The sequence below is a fragment of the Takifugu rubripes genome, chromosome 3, assembly GCF_901000725.2.
Source record: "Takifugu rubripes chromosome 3, fTakRub1.2, whole genome shotgun sequence".
In the NCBI taxonomy this organism is placed as follows: Eukaryota; Metazoa; Chordata; class Actinopteri; order Tetraodontiformes; family Tetraodontidae; genus Takifugu; species Takifugu rubripes.
The window spans coordinates 110,423-134,243 of record NC_042287.1 but is presented as its reverse complement, the minus strand read 5'-3'; the positions used below and the strand labels follow the sequence as shown (position 1 = coordinate 134,243).

Here is a 23,821-nt window from a genome sequence, read left to right as displayed (position 1 = left end):
CCGTGTCAATCAGTCCAGCCCACTACGTACATCACATGCTGTGTTCACTGACCCTGACCTTGACTCGGACATAACATAACCGTCTGTTTTATCTCAGAAAACGGGAAAATATTTCCTCTTGTTACGAAAGAAATTTCAGGACACGAAAGGCAAAAATACGCTACCGCTGCTACTCGCAGCTCGCGGAGTTTAGCGAACGGTCCCACTGTATAAGTGCACATATAAAATATAAAAATCTTATTGCGTTGCAGGCCGGTAGAAATGGTCTCGTAGGCCGTATACGGCCCGGAGGCCGGGGGTTCCCCACCCCTGCATTAAAGAATAAGGAAGAATCGTGTGGGGATGAATGCTGCAGAATAAATTTAGCCTCCATTGCAGCATCTGCAGACCTACTGAAAGCTTCACCAACTCCACAAAAACTGGAACTGGGGCTCCATATATCTGCACAAAGGAGGTGTCCTCGGTGCCTGGTCCATCACAAGGTTCCAGTTTAGTTTGTGAATGCAACCTGTCAGAACATGTAAGCCACGTACAGTCAATCCAGATGTTTGAGGGAGCTCTTATGTAGTTTGGTTTAATGTCAGGCTCATTAGCACAGAATAATATACATCCATATGTCCTCATTCATGTGGCTTTTTAAATGAATTCGGAGGAGTTGGGCCTAGAAATCTGTTCTCTTGTCCATGGTGGTCATTCTGGAAGCATCAACCTGTAGCTGAGCGTAGCTGACTTCCTGTTTGGGTCACACTAGTTTGCATATTTAAATCCAGTCTCATGTGTTAGGGTTAGCCTCTAAAGGCTTGCTCAGCTTGATGTTTCCTGCTGCAGCTCTCACAGTCCTCTGCTTGAACATTCAGGGAACTGAATGCTGGAATATTTTAGCAGGGAACTGGCTGGGTTGTGTGGTAACTGCTGGTGCTGGTCTCTGCAGGCCTGAACCCAACAGCAGGACCCACACACTGCAGGTAAAACTGTCAATCACGTCACATCGGCCCAATTTGCATTTGAAAGGAATAATTACAGGGGAAAAACACACACCAGAAGAAATATTTTTCACAAGCTATCCATTCCGTGCACGTGCATATGTGCGCATGCATGTGTGTGTACTGTGGTCACCTCCCCGCAGTGCTCTCTTGCTCTCCATCAATCTATTTCAGTCAGTGAGTGGGCAGGATGGATGGATGGATGGTTGACCCAGAGGAGGAGGAGGAGGACAAGTGCATGTGATGTATTTTTGTCCTCTCCTGTCCCCCGCTCAGGCTCTCTGTGTGAAATGGCTTTTGTTTACCGCCAGTCAGAAATTAATTGGCGCTAAGCTGATCAGAGGCTGCGTGAGACAGGCATAGAGGTGCTGTGATGGAGGGATCTGACAGGAGAGAGCTGGAAAACAAGAGGCGAAGCACCATCATATCAGCCTATATATATCAGAACATCCGACCCGGTACGGCTGTTTGCTCGTCCACTCAGCAGGAGGTGGACGTGCACAAGTCAACGATTTGGGTTTGGCGTGTCTGTTCTGTCTGCTAAAGTGGACTTGGACTCCAGCTGAGTCCTGCTCCAATGTCCAGATTGCCCAAAACCAAAACAGATTCCCTCTGAATGTTACCTTCAATCAGGAGACAGTTCTCCTTGAAAAGCACTCTGGGCCACAGATCTATTTTTATGCAGCGTTTTCTGTATTTGGGCGTCAGCAGAGAGAGGACAGGCACATTTCTGCCTGTTGTCAGGTCACTGGAGGCCAGGTGGAGGTGGAGGAGAGGCAGGAGCTGATGTAACCGATGAGCTAATCCTGCCTCAGACTCTCCCACAGATAGAAATGGAGATTTATGTACAGATATTAGACAAAAAGACTCTATTTTGTAACAATCCCCATCCACCAGGTGGTTGCCATTGCTCGCTCCCAGGATGCTGTCACTGGTCAACCATGACAAGGCCCTTTATTAACAATAAGACCCCTGACAGGACAGAAGGGTATAAATAAAAGTCCTTGCCACTGCAACCTCATTAAACGGTTTTAGCTAGCCGTGCTACAAATGTGAACATTTTCTCTGCGTCTGCTAAAGCTGCAGCTCTCAATAGCTGGGGTCTGCATATTCCAGCTGTCACTACTTCATCACAGCCATTTCCAGTTTTTTAATGCTTGCTTAGAAAGGTGCAACTAGAGTAACAGTATTCTGTGCACACCACAGCGTGGTAGCTCTGTTGCTACCTCAGAGCGAGCCAGTATTTTTATTGACCTCATGCTGAAGAAGAGCTCCGTGCAAAGGTTTCTGGGGTAGTGATTAGACCTTCTCTTGATGATCTCAGGGATCTGTCTGGGGTGGACTTAGTAAGCAGATCAGAGGAGGAGCTGCCCCATTCAGAGCTTTAAAAAACAATAAATTGAAGAGATGCTAAAACTGAACAATGTGTTTGCGCCCTTTGCTTCCTGTTCTAACTCTCGCTGCAGCATTCGGAATAAGCTGCAGTTTAGATCGTGCTTTTGTGCCGTGTTACCCCTGCGGTAGTCCAACAGTATGGACCAGCTTCAGGTGATTAAAAGTCTTAGAAGTGTAAGAGACAATTGAGATCAGCATCGGTAATCACACCTACGTTCTTTTACCTGCTCACTAGGTTTTACAGAGCAAGGAGATAATGATGACCTGTAAAACGTTTCAGTCATCCAGCGTCTAACATATTAATACACCAAATTAGATCATTTACAGGGCTCATGCGGTCACTTGGAACAGATACGTACAACTATGTGTCGTCAGCGTATGAAATATTGTCTTTATGGAAGTGGGAGTATGTTCGACAGCAGAGGGCCAAAAACAGACCCTTGGGGAGCACCATATGAAGTGGTAGAGCTCAAGAAGAAGTAAGACTGAGACTTTATAGCTGTCAGAGATGATTTTAGGATAATTACCTACTCGGATGATGGCCGTTTCTGTACTAGGTTCACCCTAAAACCAGACTGATACACTGATACACATCAAATAGATCATTTTGTAACAGATGCAGGTGTAATTGTTCATATCAAGAGTTTTCCCCAAGGATGGAAGGTTTGGAATGAGACTATAATCATCAATACCCGATGGATCTAGATTGGTCTCATTTAAAAATGGAGTCACAAGAGAATGTTTGTTTGAGGGGAAACGTCCAGTGAGCAGTGAGCAGATCATCTACCAGACAGTTAAAATCCTTTTCTGGAGATCATGGCTTTGCAGGGCTAAAATTGGAGAGAGTGAAGGCAGTATGGGACCGTGGAGTAGTCTAGTGGTGGGTTACACTCCATTGTACTAAACAGAAACTTGGAATTATCAGGATTTTCAGTAATAATCAGAGAAAAATAGTCCTGTGTAGCTCTTCTAATTCCTGTGTTACATATGCTGAGCTGTTGTCTGTAGGTTAGAGCAGGTTTCTTTAGAGCCTTCATTCCACATGGTGCTTTTAACTTCCCTAAATTCGTAGCCTTCCCTTTTAGTGGAACAATATTTGCATCACTGACAGGTCAAAGTTATTAACTTAAGATTTCACATACAGACAATGATGATGTGTTGATCACGAATAAAATGAACACCCATACAAAAGGCACACCGATAGATGGCTTGTATAGGAGTTAAAGGTCACATGACCCAGGCGACGGTCCACCACGTCTCTCTGAATCTCTGCACGTTAGGCAAAAAATAAATCTGACCAGTGAGGTACATTTATCACATTTTTTATTAATTACTGAGGGAGACGCTGCCTCTGAAAAGTAATGGAAAATGTCCTCATTACAGCAGTGTGTGTTTGTGTTCAATTAACTCTGTAGTGCTCCATAAATTAGCTCGACTGCAGGTCTACACATCAAAGCACAAACACACACTCACCATGCACAGCGATCTTTACTTTAGTCCTTTAATATCCATCTGTAGCCATTAACTAACGTGTGAAAAACCCAAATTTAACTCAACTCATTGTGTGAATGGTATCATGTTCCTTGGTCAGGAGTTATTGGGAACTCAAGCATGTGGCCGGTCTCTCTTCACCGTCTCAGTGATTGGGCCTCAGAGCTGCGCTGTGGTGCTATCCTTGTGGCCCGAAGGATGCGATTACCTGGGCCAAGGCTTGGGATGGTGCCATTGCTGGTTGCATTGTTCTGGGTGTCTGCTCGGCGTGTCGGAGCCCAGGTCAACAAACAGAAGTCTCCTGAATCCCCCAAAGGTTTTGCATCTGCCAGCCGCGAGAAACACTCTCATGACCTGACGTTCTGCCTTTTAGCTTCTATGGTTCATCACAAACCAGCAGCCCTCAGATGTTCTGCAGTGTTACTTTAACCATTGTTAATGTTAATGTTAATCTTTGACATGTCCAAGCACATGTATGTTGGGTAACCACAGTGGTGCCAGTGTGGGCTTGTGGTTCCATGGTTCCACCTTGTGGTTCCCCCTCATGGTTCCCCTCAGGGTTCCATCTCATGTTTCTGCCTCATAGTTTGCCCTCATGGTTCCACCTCATGGTTCCACCTTGTGGTTCCACCTCATGGATCTGCTTCATAGTTTGCCCTCATCCTTCCACCTCATGGTTCCACATAGTGGTTCCCCCTCATGGTTCCACCTTGAGCTCGCTCATGATCCCAGCATGAAGCTGAACCACAAGATTAGATCAGATTACCTAGAGACCCTTCAGCCGGTGTTGGGGCGCCTGTTCTTGATAGAAGTACATTTACAAAAACAGTTCTTCAAATCTACAGAATAAAGTAATTTTGGGGAGCACCATCAATAAATTTTTTTCCTTTCTAAACATGTTTTGGAACCCAAAGATAACCCATAATAATAACTCATCTGATTTGTTGACTACCTACATTAAATTCTTTTGATGTCTGAAATGGTAGTTCTGGTCTCTGTGGTGTCTCAGGGCTCCCCTGAATGAAACGTCGACTATCACGATTATTAGAAGCCATAAAATGGTTGTACTGTAGCTGCCTGATGCTGTGCTGACGGACTTGACGCTAAGAGTTAGACTTGACTTTAACTCTAAGGGTTAGACTTGACTCTAACCCTGCTTGATGATGTGACGAGGAATTATTGATAGAAATCAGTGTTGCTGAGTGAAGACAAGTCTGAAAAGTCTCCTGGCTGATGAACAGTGGTCGTCTGCAGTCAGGGAGAAGTCTGGGACGGTACGTTTTGGCCAAAAGCTCTTTTTAATAGACATCTCAGGGTAACCGTCAATAATCATCGTCATGCCTCGTTGCCATGGTGACGGCAGCTGAAAGCGAGTGGTGTCCCTTTAGCCTGCTGGACTCTGCCTCTTCCTCTCCTCTCCATATCTTGGATCTTTGAGCGGGAACACGCAGGGCGAAGCAGCAACTCTGCTGCTCAACAAAGTAGCACCATGGATGTTTTTTATTTTTTAAATGAGCACATGAGCTGCATTGCTTTAGACTCAGCTTGTGGTTCTGATGGTGCACAGGTGGTACCCTCCCACTTCCCACCTCTCACTCAGAACCACATCAACACCACGAAACAGCCAAAGCTGTGGTGGCAGCGCGGCAGCCTCACAAGCAGTTAGCATGTCTCCCCACCCAAACATGCACAGTAAATGTCCTCGTCCTCGAGCTCTCCCGTGAGGGACTGGCGGCCCGTCCAGGCCGCTTCTGCTTCCATGTCCATGATGTAGTTTCAGCTTCTGAATCTTCCTGTTGTTCTCTCTCTGGATAACGTCCCCATTTTTAATCATTGGACCGCAGATTATGTTTGGCCTGCATGCAGCAGAATAAATTTCCTGAGCTGCTGTTGTGAGAACATCATCTATTAATCGTTGTGTCACTCTTTCTTATGCCCATCAATCAGTGGAGCTGCAGGACGAGACCAGTTCATTAGCCAGAGAACTCTTCTCTTCTGTCTCTGCCTCTTTTCCTTCAATGTGCTCCAGTTATTCAATCTTTGCACGCAGCTAGCAGCTTGCCTGAATCTCATTTACACATTTCAACTAGTTCCACTTGCCATAGCACACAGGGCAGCGAAAGGATTGAAACTACCTGTGGGCCAAGGAAAAAGCCAGCGCTCCAAACACCCCAGCACCTGGATTCTGAGCGTTTCACAGTGCAGTGGAGGACTTAAAGACCAGAGGCCAACAGTGGGTTTGTCTCATCACTCTACCGACAGTCAGACGGATCAAAACACTGGTGCCATGTGTAACGAGTCCGCCACATCAACCTGAAGACCTATTTTACTGGAGCGCACACCGGCAACACATCCCCCAGCCTAAGCTAACACCGGGTTTGGCTTTGAGCCCGAGCAACATTGGCAGCTGCTCAATCCAAAGGAAAAATAACAAAAAGCGTCACAACAATCTCCCCCAGGATCGCTTTGGATTCCGGATCCAACCTTGCAATCCGACTCCTCGTTCAGCGTTCTGTTCTGTTCGGTGACTCCGCTCGTCCAGACAAGTTAATAAAGTTAATCCCATGCTCTCCTTTATATCAGCTCACCTTTTCTTTTAACTCACGATCTGTTGGCTCAGCTGAGGCGGAAGGAGGAGGGTGCGATGGTGAGACAATAGAGAGGGGGAGAGACGCAGACAGGAAGAAGGTGATGGCGTGAAGGAAAGAGAGGAGTAGGAAGGAAAGAGACAGCGGGAACTCGTCCGAGAGGGAGAGAGGGAGCGGCAGCGGCTCAGCTGTTGTTCCAGCAGCGAGAGCGAGTGTGCCGTCATCCCCAGGAAAGCTGTTGCCACGGGGATTACTTCCATGTGTGTCACCACGGCAGCAGCCAGCAGGACCTGAACCCAGGCGGTCAGTTGACAGAGAGCCGCCGCACAAAGGGTCGGGGTCACGGGGCTCTGGAGGAGAACTGAAAGCTTGGGACAAAAGAAGGGCTGACTAGTTCACCCATGAGGAAATGAAAGAGGAAATGAAAGGAGCAAGAAAAGGCTGCTGTCCACGCTAAGAACCGGGTTCCAGGCACAGTAAGTGGATCAGTTCTGCGCGGACTTGGTCTGATTTCTCTGTCAGGTGAACGGAACATCAGAAAACCTGTTGGCTCTTGTCGACATCCGGATTTCTCTGCAGCATTGAGCGGCGGATTCCTCGTTTTGATTTCACTTTCGAAAACTGGTTATTAAGAAGAAGAAAACTGATGTCAATCTGTACATTCGTGTCCCTCTGTGGAATTCCTGCCATCACTGCTGCTCCTGATTCTGCCTCGAGGTTCCGCTCAACCTTCTAGCACAGGCATGTCAAACTCAGTCCTAGAGGGCCACGATCCTGCCGGGTTTTCTATCCCACTGACTGCATTTTCAGCCTGGTAGGACAGAAAACCCAGCAGGATCGTGGCCCTTGAGGACAGAGTTTGACACATGTGTTCTAGCAGATCAGAACTTTCTGAAAAAGCAGTTGTTGAGACTGTCGAGACCAGTAAAGCCTCTGCAGGTTCTGTTTGACTGACTGTGGCTGACTGCTGACCCATAAATGCTAATAGACCTTTAGCAGCATTGCTGGATCCAGCAGGTCATGAATATGGAGCAGCAGCAGCATTAACACTATTATTGACAGTGGACACGTCTCCCCGAGTCAGCTCCATCTGCTCATTAATATTAATGGTGTGTGTGTGTGTGTGTGTGTGTGTGTGTGTGTGTGTGTGTGTGTGTGTGTGTGTGTGTGTTCTTGTATTACTAAATTTGTGAGGACAACACATTGACAAACGACCTTACGTGTGAGGACATTTTTACTTGTGAGGGCATTTTCTATGGTCCTCACAAAGAAAACCCTGTAAAAGCATTCCAGTGCCCCTAGTGACTGATCTGTATAAGTTACAGAAATTGCCCTCATTGCAATATTAAAACCTGAATTGTGTTTTCTCAGCAATCTTCTTGAGTGCCCCCAATTGAACACACTCCAGTACTGCAATCGAAATCTTTTTTTGCAGACGACCAATTTTGTGATTGGCTGAGACAGGATCTTTTTTTGATTGGTCACTGAAATCACATGATCATGTCATGTGATTCTGATGCGCAGTCTGTTAAACAGGAAGTTGCTCAAATTCTACAGCCTGTAGAAACTAACAATGAACAAATTTAGTCTTTAGTACTTTACTGACAAATCTGGTTTTGACTTTTTTTTTGAAGATTCTGTTTTTCATTTGTCATAGGAAATTATATCGTTATATATCTATCTCTCTCTCTCATTTATATATATATATATATATATATATATATATATATATATATATATATATATATGGGAAATTGAATATATATATATATATATATATATATATATATATATATATATATATATATATATGAGAGAGAGAGAGAGATCTCTCCAATATGCAGTATTCATCTATATGTTTTTAAATTCACCTTTATCATGTAGGTGAGTTCAGGTCTTCATTCCCCAAATGTGATTTACACTCAGTCTTCTATGAAGCACTTTCTTTGGCCTTTAACTCAGCAGTACTGAATCATCAGTGATGATTAAAGAAAACATGATTCATGGGAGAATTTGCAGTTTTGTTTTTGAAGCTGGTTCCCCTCCCCATTTTGTACAATGTAAAAAAATTTTTGGGCTATTTAATTGGGGATGTAATAAACCTAATTTTTATGATGAGATGGAATCTAAAAACACAGTTGATATATATAGTCTCTCTCTCTCTATATATATATATATAAAGATATATAGATCTCTCTCTCTGTCTCTATATATTTATATATAGATCTGTCTCCGTCTCTCTCTATATAGATATATATAGATCTCTCTCTCTCTGTCTCCGTCTCTCTCTCTATATATATAGATATATAGATCTCTCTCTCTGTCTCCGTCTCTCTATATATAGATATATATACATATATAGATCTCTCTATATATACGTATCTCTGTATAGATCTCTCCCTATATAGATATATAGATCTTAGTCCAGCACCTCCTTATGATAAACCTGTCATTTTAATCTGTCTAGATAAAATATGAGAAGAAATCAGAAAAAATAATTCCTAGCTGACCTGAAGGCCTCACATTCACATTTTTGCCATCCTTTAGCCTTTGGAACTTCTGAGGGTGCTGAAATCTGGCAGGATGTTTACTGGGACACCATTGATAAAGATACTATACATGCTATACATATAAAGATACTTTCAGCAGCTCATTTGTCGGGAGAAAAAAAAATAGGTGAACACCCTGACCTTTGCCCTTAGCCACTGTGTACAGCTGAGGCTCAGCCCATCTCTCAGGCACTAACAAGTTATAGAATTTGAAGTTTCATCTTAAAAGCATCTGGGGCCAAATGAAGCAAAACTGGATATTCTGTAGACTAAACCATGGTTTCACAGCCCTCTTTGTGCTTGACTTCTCCCAACTGTGGTCATTCCATTGCAAACAATGTCCAGAAAGGGCCAGCCCGGCGGCTGTGCCAAATTTGCCAAGTCAGCTTCCGCTTGTTGGCAACGTTTCGCTCATAGGAAGAGAGTTAAAGTGCCCTAAAATGGGGTTTGTTAAAGTGGTGAAAAAGGCTTATTTCAAGAGGTATGATATATATATATATATATATATAGCAGTACTGAATCATCAGTGATGATTAAAGAAAACATGATTCATGGGAGAAATTGCAGTTTTGTTTTTGAAGCTGGTTCCCCTCCCCATTTTGTACAAAGATCATTTTCAGTATTCACAACATTTTGTAATATAATGTAAATTGTTTTTTGGGCTATTTATTTGTTTGGGGATGTAATAAACCTAATTGTTAAGATGAGATGGCATCTAAAAACACAGTTGAAATATGGAAGTGACGTCACAGACAGCATTGGGCTTCTTGGACGAGGAGGCATGAATTCTTTGGAACAGGCCAAAGACCTCAAGGCTTTTGAGAGGAGATTAACAGAGTATGTTTCCTGTTTGCAACCGGCAACAGGCAGGTGGAGAATGATTCTTCTTGTGGTGTCTGTGTGTACGGCTACTGGGGCCTGGAACTGGTTAATAGACCCTGAAGCCTAAGCTGAAATCAATATGCTGAAAAAGTACAGTCACCATCGCAACTTACTACGGTGCCTTTGTCAAGAAGAGTCCCCCAGGACATGACGACCAGCTTTGGCTGGTGATGGAGTTTTGTGGCGCAGGATCAGTGACCGACCTTGTGAAAAACACCAAGGGCAGCTCTCTTAAGGAGGACTGGAATGCGTACATCTGCAGAGAAATTCTGAGGGGCCTTTCCCACCTCCATGCCCATAAAGTCATTCACAGAGATATCAAAGGGCAGAATGTGCTGCTGACGGAGAACGCTGAAGTCAAACTTGTTGATTTTGGAGTGAGCGCTCAGTTGGACAGGGTTAGGGTTAGACTGTTGGACGTAGAAACACTTTCATCGGCACGCCGTATTGGATGGCTCCTGAAGTTATCGCCTGTGACGAGAATCCTGATTCCACCTATGACTACAGGAGCGATATCTGGTCTTTGGGGATCACGGCCATCGAGATGGCAGAGGGAGCTCCTCCCTTGTGTGGCATGCACCCTATGAGGGCCCTCTTCCTGATTCCCAGGAATCCCCCACCGAAACTGAAGTCCAAAAAATGGTCCAAGAAGTTCATAGACTTCATAGAAGGATGCCTTGTGAAGACGTATCCCAGCCGTCCATCTACAGAGCAGCTGCTCAAACATTCATTTATACAAGACCAGCCCACAGAGCGGCAGGTCTGCATCCAACTCAAAGATCACATTGATCGTACCCGCAAGAAACGGGGAGAAAAAGATGAAACAGAGTATGAATACAGTGGCAGTGATGAAGAGGAGAAAAAGCGTGGAGATGACAGAGAGTCAAGCTCAATCCGTAATGTACCTGGTGAGTCCACACTGAGGAGGGACTTCCAGCGTCTTCAGCAGGAGAACAAAGAGCGCTCCGAGGCCCACAAGAGGCAGCAGGCCCAGCTTGCTGCTCAACGTCGAGACCCCGAGGAACACAAGAGGCAACTTTTGCACGATAGACAGAAACGAATCGAAGAGCAGAAGGAACAGCGTCGTCGAATTGAAGAGTAACAGAGGACTCTTATAGCCCTCTTCTTTGCTGGGATACACAAACGAGTTGTGGCACCATCAATTATTGCTGCCCACTGTCGGACAGTTTTAGCAGAATACAACATGTCCTGTGATGATACGGGGAAACTTATTCTCAAACCTCGACCAAACATCCAGTAACCCTCATCCGCTGGTGCTTGTCAACCATTGAACACTTTGTGTCAAGGGTGTATTAAAAGCATGCAGATGGAACTGACATTGTGAAGAAAGGAACCGATTGATTATTATAATAGTGAGGATGAGATGGCGGCACCAATCAAGCTGCTTATCTATTTGTATTGTCCAGTATAAGGCAGCTGTGGTCTGATGGCAACGGAGAGGTTGGACACCGCAGCAGTTTCGATCGGACGAGGGTGTAGATACACGGACAGACCGGGGAAGAGGACTGTCGGTTCGGCTCCAGCAGCAGCTGTCGGCGGTATTCTGATCTGTTCTGAAGTCGCCTTGTCCTTGTGTTGCCATGGCAATGCAGGAGTTGGTGGAGGCAGAATGTGGGGGAGCCAATCCCCTCATGAAGTTGACCACTCACATGACCAAGGAAGGGGGAGCATGGCGCCACCATTCAACTCCCACAATTCCTCCCACAGCAATTGAAATTGCAACAGAAGAAGAGTTGGTGAATGAGTTCCTCCAGGCGCCGCCACGACCGGCGCACACCTTCGACATGGGTCAGCTGTTGGAGGAAATGCAGCAAATTGACCAGCAAAGCTACAGACAAGCTCCACAGAGAGCGCCAGATGTGGCGGCGCTGGCGCTCTTGGGGGACTGGGCTGCAGAGTTTCTCTCGGGTCCCGAGTCTACGTCCGCTCCAGGAGTCGCCTCCCTCACGGATGCAGCAGATGCAGACTGGACACGAGAATTTATCGCCGAGGCTGCAGATCCTGGACGCTGGGCTGAGGAATATCTGGAACAATCGGAGGAGAAGTTGTGGCTGGGAGATCTTGGAGACAAGGAGAATGAATGGACCATTCCAACCATCTTGCCATGTTCAAGGCAGTGCTGAAGAAGAATAGAGATGGAAGCAAGGGCAGCAAAAAGGACTCAGGTGACGTCCACAGCCACAGCACCCAAAGCAGATTCCCACCCGAGGGAAACCCTCCACCCCAGGGGCCTTGCAACCTTCACCCTAATCTGCCAGACGATGTTTTCAGATTAAGTCTCGCCAAGGGAGTGTCCATGTCTCTCCCATCCTTGCCTCTCCTGCCCCGACAGTCCTACATGATGCCCACAACACCCTAACCAGCTCCGCCACTGGACTTTCTCCCTTCCAGTGCGCCTATGGCTTCCAGCCGCCGCTGAAATGCCTCTGATTCCACTAAATTTAAATGGCAGAATATTTAGAACAATGAATGGAAAGAAAGCGAGAAAGTCTACACATGGAACTACGCTGGCATGGAGAAGGTAGCTAATAGCTGAGCGGGAGTCTGGCATTGGCTGCTCCGGCGCGGTTCAGTCCGGAGCCCCGCGTCATCCCGAAGAGCCGTTCAGGGAAACCTTTCTGGGTTTATATATATATATTATTTTATTTTTTTAACTGTTTTTTGGGGGGGATAAGGCAAAAATATTCATTTTGATGAATATTCATTTCAAGCTGGAAGCTCGAAGCTGGAAAGCCTATAGTCAGCAACTCTTTGGAATTCAGTGTTATATGTTAAATTTCTCTTGAGTGGACAACAGGATTTCCCCACTTTTTTCACTTTTTTTTTAATAGTGTTTGATTCCCCTGATGAGTTTATAGCAATACAATGCCAGTGCTTTGTAACTGGTGGAGATACTAGGCAACTAAAAAGTGACCCAGTGTGTTTAACATTTAAACGTTTAGGTCAGACAAGGAAAGGCCATTTGCAAATCCTACATTGAAGGGAGATGCACCTGGGGAGACCACTGCAACTTCAGCTATGATGTTGATCTGCCTAAGAAGAAAGAGCTCTGCAAGTTCTACATCACTGGCTTTTGTGCCCGAGCTGACCACTGCCCCTACATGCATGGTGAATTTCCCTGTAAGCTGTTCCACACCACAGGGAACTGTGTCAACAATGATGAATGCATGTTCTCTCACGAAGCCTACACCGTGACACGCAAAATGGGAGCTGTGACGTACGAGATCGACATGCCAGACCGTCGAAAGAAACGGCAAGTCAGCCGTTTAGGTCAGACAAAATAAAATCATAGAACTGATATAAGTCAGCTTCCGCTTGTTGGCAACGTTTCGCTCATAGGAAGAGAGTTAAAGTGCCCTAAAATGGGGTTTGTTAAAGTGGTGAAAAACAAAAAACTTATTTCAAGAGGTATGAAGTCAAATTCAGGAGTAGGAGGAATGTGCTCCATGTTTGGGACTCAATGTTGAACATTCATACCGAACAACACTGCACCAATGGGAAAGCTTTATGTTGTTTAGTTTAGCATAGATCATTTAAACCAGTAAGGTCAAGCGAGTTCATTTGATGATGCTTGTGCAGGTGTACGAGATGTCACGAGTTGTAGAACAAATCACGAGTTGTAGAACAAAGACTCCTTAGAAAATGATGAAGATGTGCGAGTCAGCAACCTTCAAAATGCTACAGTTTATCATGCTAACCTTGTGACGATGAAGTAAGTAGATGGAAAAGTACTGAGAGAAAGGCGTAGTCGCTAAGCATTATTAAAGGGACATGTTTGTTACACTGGGAAGAGATCTCTCTGCATGCTGTTGTTGCATGTACTCTGACTGACTTATTAACCTCTTAAAAGCAGCATTTTGACTTTGTGTTAACTTAAGAAAATCCTCGACAAGATCTATGGATTAAAAACAGAGCAACCTTAAAAGACATTTATGTATGACCTATCCTACCAAAATATCTGTATAAATGGGCTGCTATATTGAGCCATGGTGTAACACATGTCTCAACAGGAAGGATGGTAGGACAGATACGCAGCAGCACTATACAACCTATGGATTCAATTCTTGTTCAAAATATTTTTTGTAGAAACATGTCTGACGTGCAAGACACAATTCACAAGGAAATCTGAGAGCAAGGACAGGAAAATTTCCTGTTCCCCAATATCCATTCCAAACTATACTCATGGACTTCATAGAATTAAATAAAAGTGAAGTAAAGAAATACTGTTTGGTCATAATAGATGCATTGTCAAAATGGATAGAACTATTTCCAATCACAAACCCAGATGCGCTAACAGTTGCTAAAGCACTTTGGCCTGGGTAAGGTCCAGTTGTTGCATGGGTGAGGGTCATGTTCTGGAATGTATATACACATATGTGCATATTTATTTATTTAAAATTGTTTTAAATCTTGAAAAAAAAAATCATTCTGAAGGCGTGGTGGTGCACCACAATGAATTACATGTAGCGGAAACCCTGCCCATAAATTATCTCATAGTAACAGCATTTAATGATTAAGATATAAATGTCACTAGAATATGCACAAATCTGACTAAAATTTTACCTTATTGTCCAGTGGACTGTCTGTCCTTTTCACTTTTCTAATGCTTGTACACATTGTCCAGGTAGATGACAATACTCACGCAGAGGACTCGAGCGCAGAACTTTAAGGAAGCAACAGTCTTTATTCAAATTGACAAATTGCCAGGACCAAGAAGACAATATCCCTCCTCCAGATTGTGAAAAACATGCCAAAGTAGGTCAGAACTCTGACTCCAGGACTTCAGGAAGTCAGAACAACAAAGCAGCTAGGGCAGAGGTGAGCTCCAGCAGCTCCTTGGACTCTCCAGTTCAGTCTGCTCAGCAGGTGAGCGTCCAGGTTTTGCTACACTCTCAGTGCCTCCAGACGTCTGAGCAGGACCAGCGGGACTGTGAGATCCTGTCTTCTCAACAGGACCTGTTTGAAACTGACAAAACAGGCGCTGCACTAGACCGCACCGTTTCTAAGCCTGAGCAGGAGGGTCAGCCTACTCTGACTCCGGGCCAAAGCCTGCGACTGCTATCTGTCAGGACAGGGAACATTGGTGCAGGAAAGTCTGTCCCAGAGCTCTATTGAGTTTGTTGCGCCAAGCCAAAACAGTTTCACCAACACCCCATTCATTGTTCCCAGCTCACCTACTGGACAAGAGAACGAAAACAGCATTGATGAACCAATGGATACCTCGCTGCCCCCAGAAGAGAAAGTGAGGGAAAAGGAAGAACCAATGGACACAGAGACTGTCTCCAAGCCCCAACCGTCCGCTGAACTTTGAATCACTCAGTTTTTTGTAGCAGTACTTTAGCTAACCTGCACGGCGAGTAAAGGCAGGGCACATACGCAAACACTGTCAATGCTGATTGGCTGCGTAGCGTAAGTGAACTGTATCGTATTATTGGCTGGACACCTGTCGCTCATTGAGTTACGTTGCGAAATGGTACAGAAAATATTACTGGTCTAAGTAACTAGATTATATCCATTCTAAAATTAGATATAAATTAATATGTTTCTGTTTAATTTTATTTTGTGCGCTGCATAGATTTTCTAAGTATGTGCAAGCAGTGCACGATTGCGCAAGTGCGCAGCTTAGAGGGAACATTGCCGAACAGGCTTTCTCAATTCACAAACTACTGGGAGACAAATGATGAGTCTAATCTAGCTGACTACATCAGAAAAATGTGAGAGAAACAAAAGCAAGATCATGAAACTGATCATGGACGACTACGACGACACCAAAGGAAACGGCTTAAGAAATCAGGTGGAAATGATTCAGAGTCTTCAGACTACTCGGAAGAGAGTGATGAGGTGGATGTGGAAACTGTGATGGCTCACATAAATTGGTCATCGATAGAATCAAAGAAGATGCCAGAAAAGCACTCATGAAATCACGAAATTACCAGGATGGTTTTAGATTGCAGCCAGTGACCCTCCCGAATGGCCTTCTGGATGCAGTAGCTGGGTTTTGGACTGTACCTTTACTCTGAATTTTGCTCTTAAGTGTGTTGTGAATGTTGCGCAGCATAGATGAGTCTTGTGGGCTTATCAGGTGGCCCAGCTTAGCTGATAGATTGCTATGGGCTGTGACGGCAGACGCACCCACTTTTTTTTTCTTTGTATAAACTATTAGTTGTCCCCCTGCCTGCTCCCTGGGTAGGACTATATTCCTCCGATGCTGAAGCGGGAAACGCGCAGCTAAAAGGAACAAGAAGAAAAAAGGGAAGCACTTGAAATAAGCTGTCTGATAGTTGTTAGGGTTAGGGCACCTGCCCTGTTCTGAGCTTCCAGTGAGTCGCCACGCCGTAGGCCGTGTCCATGAAAACTTGAGGAATACTGTAACCTTCCTCGATGGCCTGCAGCTTAAGGCCCAGAGGAAATCCTCAGAATTAAGTGGAGGTGTTCAGCAAAAAAAAATTAGCCATAAAATGAAGAACCCACCGTACTACATCATCTATATTGTTTCTGTACACGCCTTCGAGACGCTCGAAGCTGGAAAGCCTATAGTCAGCAAATCTTTGGAATTCAGTGTTATATGTTAAATTTCTCTTGAGTGGACAACAGGATTTCCCCACTTTTTTTCACTTTTTTTTAATAGTGTTTGATTCCCCTGATGAGTTTATAGCAATACACTGCCAGTGCTTTGTAACTGGTGGAGATACTAGGCAACTAAAAAGTGACCCAGTGTGTTTAACATTTAAACGTTTAGGTCAGACAAAATAAAATCATAGAACGGAAAATATCTTCCTGCTTTACTTGCATCAGCCACGCAGCTCGGTCATCTGGAACATGATCCACAGATTCATCTGTGCCTGAGCTGTCAACAAAATGGATGCAAAAAAAATAAATAAATCAGTTTATAAAATAACCAAGATCAAAAACCCCACTTGTTACGTTTAACCCTTTTGAGGGGGCTCGCTCTCTCGCTCAGTGTTGGACAGGGAGAGTTTGTGGAGGGCAGGTGGGACGAGGTAAGGACGGGGTACCCCATACATTGCTGCACGTAGGTTTTGATTGTTAGTTACACTAGGTTATGGGCTGTGGCCACCATTGTGTTTTTGATGTTTTAAGATGCCCTGTTTTTTGACTTTTGTTTTGGCACAGACCCGTTTGTTCCACCTCTCCCTCCACTCTTGATGTATGCACGTGTGTTAAGAAATAAAGCACAATCTTGATAAACTGTTTTGGTCCTTCCCTGGTGGCTTGTTAGTCTCTACGTTAACCCCCCCTCAAAAGGGTTAAACGTTAAACTCGGGCGATTGTTTATATATCGTAACAAGGATGAAGTGACAAAAAGTGGCAACGTGGTTTTAAAATTCTGTTATTTTTGCTGGAATGGTTGACGTGACCCCAGTGTACACGTGGCCTGTGATGGACACACACGCCTGGTGCTCTGCACATGGTTTGGCAATTCAGCTGAGCAAGTCTAAGATTCTCGATTGTCTTGTCACAGCATTACAGCTCCTTCCCCCAGACACACAGCAAACTAACGCATTTAAGTGTTGTGCAGCAGAGAATTGCACAATAACTTCTGCACAACAAAAAAGACAAGGCAACTCCAGACGACCGTCGCTCGCTCGGCGCTGACAGCGTTGCGAGTTAAATTCTCCAGTCCCCAAACACAAGCAAGATGGCCAGCTGTCGAGCGTTAGCAAACTAAACAAGCAGCCGATTGTGATAACAATAAATTTACAGCCAGCTGAGTCAAAGTGTTGGGCAGAAAGGGGTGCTTTTTAAATAGGTTAACACCCTGACACTTGTTTAGACATATATACTGTACATACACATGTGTCCCATTTGAAAAAAATAATATTAAAATTATTAAATCAGTAAAAACTAGCATTATGTCATAAAAGTACTAGAAAATTAAAGAAAGACAGATAAAACTCCTTCCATTTTAATTAAAGATAACCAAAATAGTAAAAAATGTAGCTATCCAAATTGCCACAAATTACAATGTATGTATTTTGGGGAGAAATGGGTAATTTTTAAATAGAACCCATGAAACCAGGTTCAAAGATTCTGACTGCTGGGTTTCTCTTTGATACTTCACAGAAGGCCGCTGGTGCCAGTCTGGGGAGGGGGGGGGGAGGGTAATCAATTAAGCACCTGGGCAGTATGTGCTCTTCACCTGAAGGTGCGTTCAATGACATGGGGAATATGCCCGTTGCTGATCCTGGATTAATTTAACTAAATAATTGATTGCCTTTAAATACATTTAACCTTCCTCGATGGCCTGCATCTTAAGGCCCAGCAGGTAGCAATCAGGTCGCTCTGCTGGAAAGCCCATAACTATGATGTTTGGGTAGATATATGTTAGGCAGGAGTCAAGGAGGTTCGGGGGGGGGGGGGCACTCTGCTAGGGGGGGATTAGTCCAGGTTCTCAGGCGATTGTTTATATACCGTAACAAGGATGAAGTGACAAAAAGTGGCAACGTGGTTTTTTGAAAGTTTTCTGACAAATCTGGTTTTTACTTTTTTTTGAAGATTCTGTTTTTTATTTGTCATAGGAAATTATATCTATCTATCTATCTATCTATCTATCTATCTATCTATCTATCCAATATGCAGTATTCATCTATATGTTTTTAAATTCACCTTTATGTAGGTGAGTTCAGGTCTTCATTCCCCAAATGTGATTTAAAACACTCAGTCTTCTATAAAGCACTTTCTTTGGCCTTTAACTCATATATATATATATATATGGGAGAAATTGCAGTTTTGTTTTTGAAGCTGGTTCCCCTCCCCATTTTGTACAAAGATCATTTTCAGTATTCACAACATTTTGTAATATAATGTAAATTGTTTTTTGGGCTATTTATTTGTTTGGGGATGTAATAAACCTAATTGTTAAGATGAGATGGCATCTAAAAACACAGTTGAAATATGGAAGTGACGTCACAGACAGCATTGGGCGTCTTGGACGAGGAGGCATGAATTCTTTGGAACAGGCCAAAGACCTCAAGGCTTTTGAGAGGAGATTAACAGAGTATGTTTCCTGTTTGCAACCGGCAACAGGCAGGTGGAGAACGATTCTTCTTGTGGTGTCTGTGTGTACGGCTACTGGGGCCTGGAACTGGTTAATAGACCCTGATACACAAAAGGTCTCTTGGCGCCCGGGTTAGAGCGGTCTCATTTAGGGTGGGATGGGGGGGGGTCAGCACTTAAATACAGAACCCAGCTGCTTGTGTGGTGGACGATGGACCCCGGACCGGTCCACACCTTTCAGAACCTTCCCAGCCGTCTCTCCGCTGCGTCACCCGACCCAAAACCAAAACTCCCGACGCTCCGTGGCAGCGCCCCGACACAGACGGGCCTTTTCAGCGCCGCCCACCCGAAACACTGGGGGTTTAAATGTTTGACTATTTGTATTTTCTCTGCAATGCTGAAAACCAGTTCCAACTGGTCAAACCGGAGCGATCCCGGTCCCACGGGTTCTCTTCGTCCTTTTGGACAGAACCAAGTGACGTTGTTTTCTACCTTCCTCCGTGCCATGATGCTAGTATGTGCCTGGCTGCCTGCCTAATAGAACAAGTATGGATTAACCGGCTTAAGGTTTATAGTAATAATGAGAATAATAATACTGGGAATGAGAATTCAGATGTTTACCGTAGTTTAAAACATCCGTTGGCTGCGTTTTCTTCTGCGTTGTTTAAGACGAGTGATGAGGACCTTTTGTTTTTCGGTACTATAAGAGTAGTTTTGGGTTGTTGTTTTTTGTTCTTTGTTTTCGGGGCGTCGGTGTTGCCATGGAGACGTGTTACATGGACGAACTGTCTAACAGCGCGTGGAGAAAAAATATGAAAAAGTCCGTCCCCGAAGCGAAAAACACGGAAACTGATGAAGGTTTGCGCTCAGAATTTCAGTCCTCAGGAGTCACATGTGTTGCACCCCCCCCCCACCGCCGCCTGGCTCCGCCCCCTGACGGGCGGGAGTTCGGGTGGTTTCGGCACGTTCCGTGTCCGTGTCCGTGTCCGACCGTGTCCGACCCTCCACTGTTAAGTTTCTGATGTGTGACAGTTTCAAATCTAACAACTACAGAACACTCGACACAAATCTGTGGCTGCTACAACGGGATCTCCACAGGATATGACATATTTAGACAATCAGCTGAAGAGGTCCCCATTGCCTCTTTGATAGATAGCTGCAGAGCCACTTGGATGAAGGAGTGAGGACTCAGCTTGTGTTGTTTGGGATGCTCCATGTCAAACTTCTTGAAGTTGAACACGTTTACGTCAAGATCATTGATCAATATGTCGAGGTTCTGCTTTTAATTTCTCGGTCTATGTGAAAGTAAAGCTTCTTGTTCATCAATGTTAGGGTTAGGCTCTGAGCTGAGGAAATCCTCAGAATTAAGTGGAGGTGTTCTGCAAAAAAAAAAAACAGCCATAAAATGAAGAACCCACCGTACTACATCGTCTATATTGTTTCTGTACAGGCCTTCGAAAGCCCATAGCTATGATGTTTGGGTAAATGTATGTTAGGCAGGAGCCAAGGAGCTTCGATGGGGGGGGGGGGGGGGACACTCTGCTACACACACAGCGCAGAAGCTGCACAAGGTGGGCAATCACACAGAGTCCTCCTTCGAGACGCTCTGCTGGAAAGCCTATAGCTATGATGTTGGGGTAAATATAGGTTAGGCAGGAGCCAAGGAGCTTCGATGGTGGTGGTGGTGGGGGGGGGGCACTCTGCTACACACACAGCGCAGAAGCTGCACAAGGTGAGAAAAGGGACATTTTGACCTGTACACGTGGCCTGTGATGGACGCACACGCCTGGTGCTCTGCACATGGTTTGGCAATTCATCACGATTAGCATTTACAGTACAACTTTAACTTCTGTTGTCCTCATGTTCTGTATACACCCGTTGTCCTCGGGGTCAAAATTACCTGTCTTCACTAAACCCTCAATATAAGCAGCTTAATTGAATTTTAAACAGCAAATTTCATCTTGCTTGAAGAAACAACTTGTCATTCACCACAAAATGTGTTAATACCTGAGTTTTCCCTCTTCACTTGCATTTCTATAGCTTAAGAAAAGGAAAAAAAATGTGCAAAATTGCATTTTTAATTTAGTGCATTTTTAATCATCCCAATGATTCAGTTTCTGTCTTTTTTTCTCCAGTGAACAATTTAAGACAATGTACAATACAAAAATATGAAAAATAACATATCCCATTCAATTAATTAGCACAAGTAGGGCAGTATGCAAGTGCACAGCTTTTGCAGATATCGCAGAAGTCCCAACCTGTGGGTGACGGGGGGGGGGGGGGGGGGGACGACCTGAACTTGTTTTTTCAATAGATTTGATCAGGTACCCAGCCCAGTCTCCTCTGCTGCTGAGACTGATCAGAAGCACAGCAGTCTGCGGGAACATGTCTGCTATTGATTGATCTGAGACTGATCAGAAGCACAGCAGTCTGCGGGAACATGTCTGCTACTGATTGATCTGAGACTGATCAGAAGCACAGCAGTTTGCGGGAACATGTCTGCTACTGATTGATCTGAGACTGATCAGAAGCACAGCAGTCTGCGGGAACATGTCTGCTACTGATTGATCTGAGACTGATCAGAAGCACAGCAGTCTGCGGGAACATGTCTGCTACTGATTGATCTGAGACTGATCAGAAGCACAGCAGTCTGCGGGAACATGTCTGCTACTGATTGATCTGAGAATGATCAGAAGCACAGCAGTTTGCGGGAACATGTCTGCTACTGATTGATCTGAGACTGATCAGAAGCACAGCAGTCTGCGGGAACATGTCTGCTACTGATTGATCTGAGACTGATCAGAAGCACAGCAGTTTGCGGGAACATGTCTGCTACTGATTGATCTGAGACTGATCAGAAGCACAGCAGTCTGCGGGAACATGTCTGCTACTGATTGATCTGAGACTGATCAGAAGCACAGCAGTCTGCGGGAACACCACTTGTCTTGTGTTGTTTATGTCTGCTACTGATTGATCTGAGACTGATCAGAAGCACAGCAGTTTGCGGGAACATGTCTGCTACTGATTGATCTGAGACTGATCAGAAGCACAGCAGTTTGCGGGAACATGTCTGCTACTGATTGATCTGAGACTGATCAGAAGCACAGCATTCTGCGGGAACGTCTTGTGTTGTTTATGTCTGCTACTGATTGATCTGAGACACATCTAAAACACTGTAACATTCTGTAGTGTGTAAATAACTCTGTGACCTTGATTTCAACTCTGTGAAAGTGAAATACACAGAAAGAGGATCCTTCCTGCTCTGGCCTGCAAGCCTCTTGGTCACCTTTCAGCCCAAGATTGCGCTTAAGAATGATCATAGTTGCTGAAATATAGCGAGTTTTTCCCGGATGACTAAAATAAACATAATAAATTTACAGCCAGCTGAGTCAAAGTGTTGGGCAGAAAGGGGTGCTTTTTAAATAGGTTAACACCCTGACACGTGTTTAGACATATATACTGTACATACACATGTGTCCCATTTGAAAAAAATAATATTAAAATTATTAAATCAGTAAAAACTAGCATTATGTCATAAAAGTACTAGAAAATTAAAGAAAGACAGATAAAATTCTGCCTGCTGGGTTTCTCTTTGATACTTCACAGAAGGCCGCTGGTGCCAGTCTGGGGAGGGGAGGGGGAGGGGGGGGAGGGTAATCAATTAAGCACCTGGGCAGTATGTGCTCTTCACGTGAAGATGCGTTCAATGACATGGGGAATATGCCCGTTGCTGATCCTGGATTAATTTAACTAAATAATTGATTGCCTTTAAATACATTTACATTAAAATTAAACATTTTCTGGAAAGTTCAATTGCTTCATGAGCATCAATCAGTTTAAAAATTTTATAAATAAACTTTCCCCGTCATTCACTTCCACATAATATGCGTCTTTCCCACTACACTTAAATCTATCACAGAAGTGCCCGCACTGCACTTCTTTGTGAGAGACGGAGAAAGGTTGGAGTCAAAGTGTGCTATCAGCATTTGATCAAAAGCAATAAGGTAAGACATTTTTTTGATCTTATGATGGCTTTTTTGTGTTTTTAATAATTAGTTATGCAGAATTCATATGATGTTAAACTGACACTGTGATTAAGAATTAGTAATTATATTGCTATTGCCAGCTAGCTTGCGAGTAATTGCTCTGTTATTGGCTAGGATGTGGAAAAACAGTGGAACTATGATTGTAATATGTGAATAGTATCAAATTGTCTTTTTGTGCGGCTTGTGTAAGTATAAAGATCAATCCATGTTTTGAGTGAAGCTTCTTAGGCCAATTAAGTTGATTCTGTCTGTTTTTTTATATATGCAATTATGTTTTAAATATAAATACTGCACATGTTTGAATTTAATCATCTTAAACATTTAATTTTTTTTTAGGAGTGCAAGGGTTGATTGAAGGTGGATTTACCCCGCCCACCCCCATCGAAGCTCCTTGGCTCCTGCCTAACATATATTTACCCAAACATCATAGCTATGGGCTTTCCTATTATATTTTAAATGAAGGTGGATTACTGGTGATGAGTAAAGAGAAGGAATTGGTATGTATTTGTTTACTCCAAGGTTTCTGCTCATTCTGTTTATTGGTTGTATTACTTTTTACTAAGCTATTTTTCTATCAAGCTATCCAGTAATTTAACAGTTGGGTTTAACTTAAATAAAATAATTTAAATGAACTCATTTAGTCCTTATCTTGCAAATTGGCCAGACACCTGCAAACTAACACATTCTCTTAACACAAGAAGGAAGAGGAAGTGGCAATGTGCCAGCCACCACATTAAAAAAACGCAAAAGCCAAGCTTCAGACATGGATGGTAAGTATTAATCTATTGATCTCATTTTATTTATTGCCAGGAAAAGTATTTGCAGATTCATTTTTTCATTTAAGCTTT

At 44.0% G+C, this 23,821-nt stretch overlaps 1 protein-coding gene and 1 pseudogene across 6 annotated transcripts in view; both read left to right on the top strand.

The window, feature by feature from the left end:
* The window catches only part of sulf2b (sulfatase 2b), a 59,768-nt gene that overhangs the window by 14,705 nt on the left and 21,242 nt on the right, over positions 1-23,821 (top strand). The window contains exon 1 of one of the 6 annotated variants that reach the window (XM_029833154.1): positions 6,442-6,933. The exons of the other annotated variants lie outside the window; for them this stretch is intronic. The gene's annotated coding sequence lies outside the window, so the exon portion shown is untranslated. Of the gene's footprint in view, positions 1-6,441; positions 6,934-23,821 lie in introns of those variants that run through there. 6 annotated transcript variants of the gene reach the window in all.
* LOC101072299 (mitogen-activated protein kinase kinase kinase kinase 4-like) lies at positions 8,816-11,129 on the top strand (annotated as a pseudogene).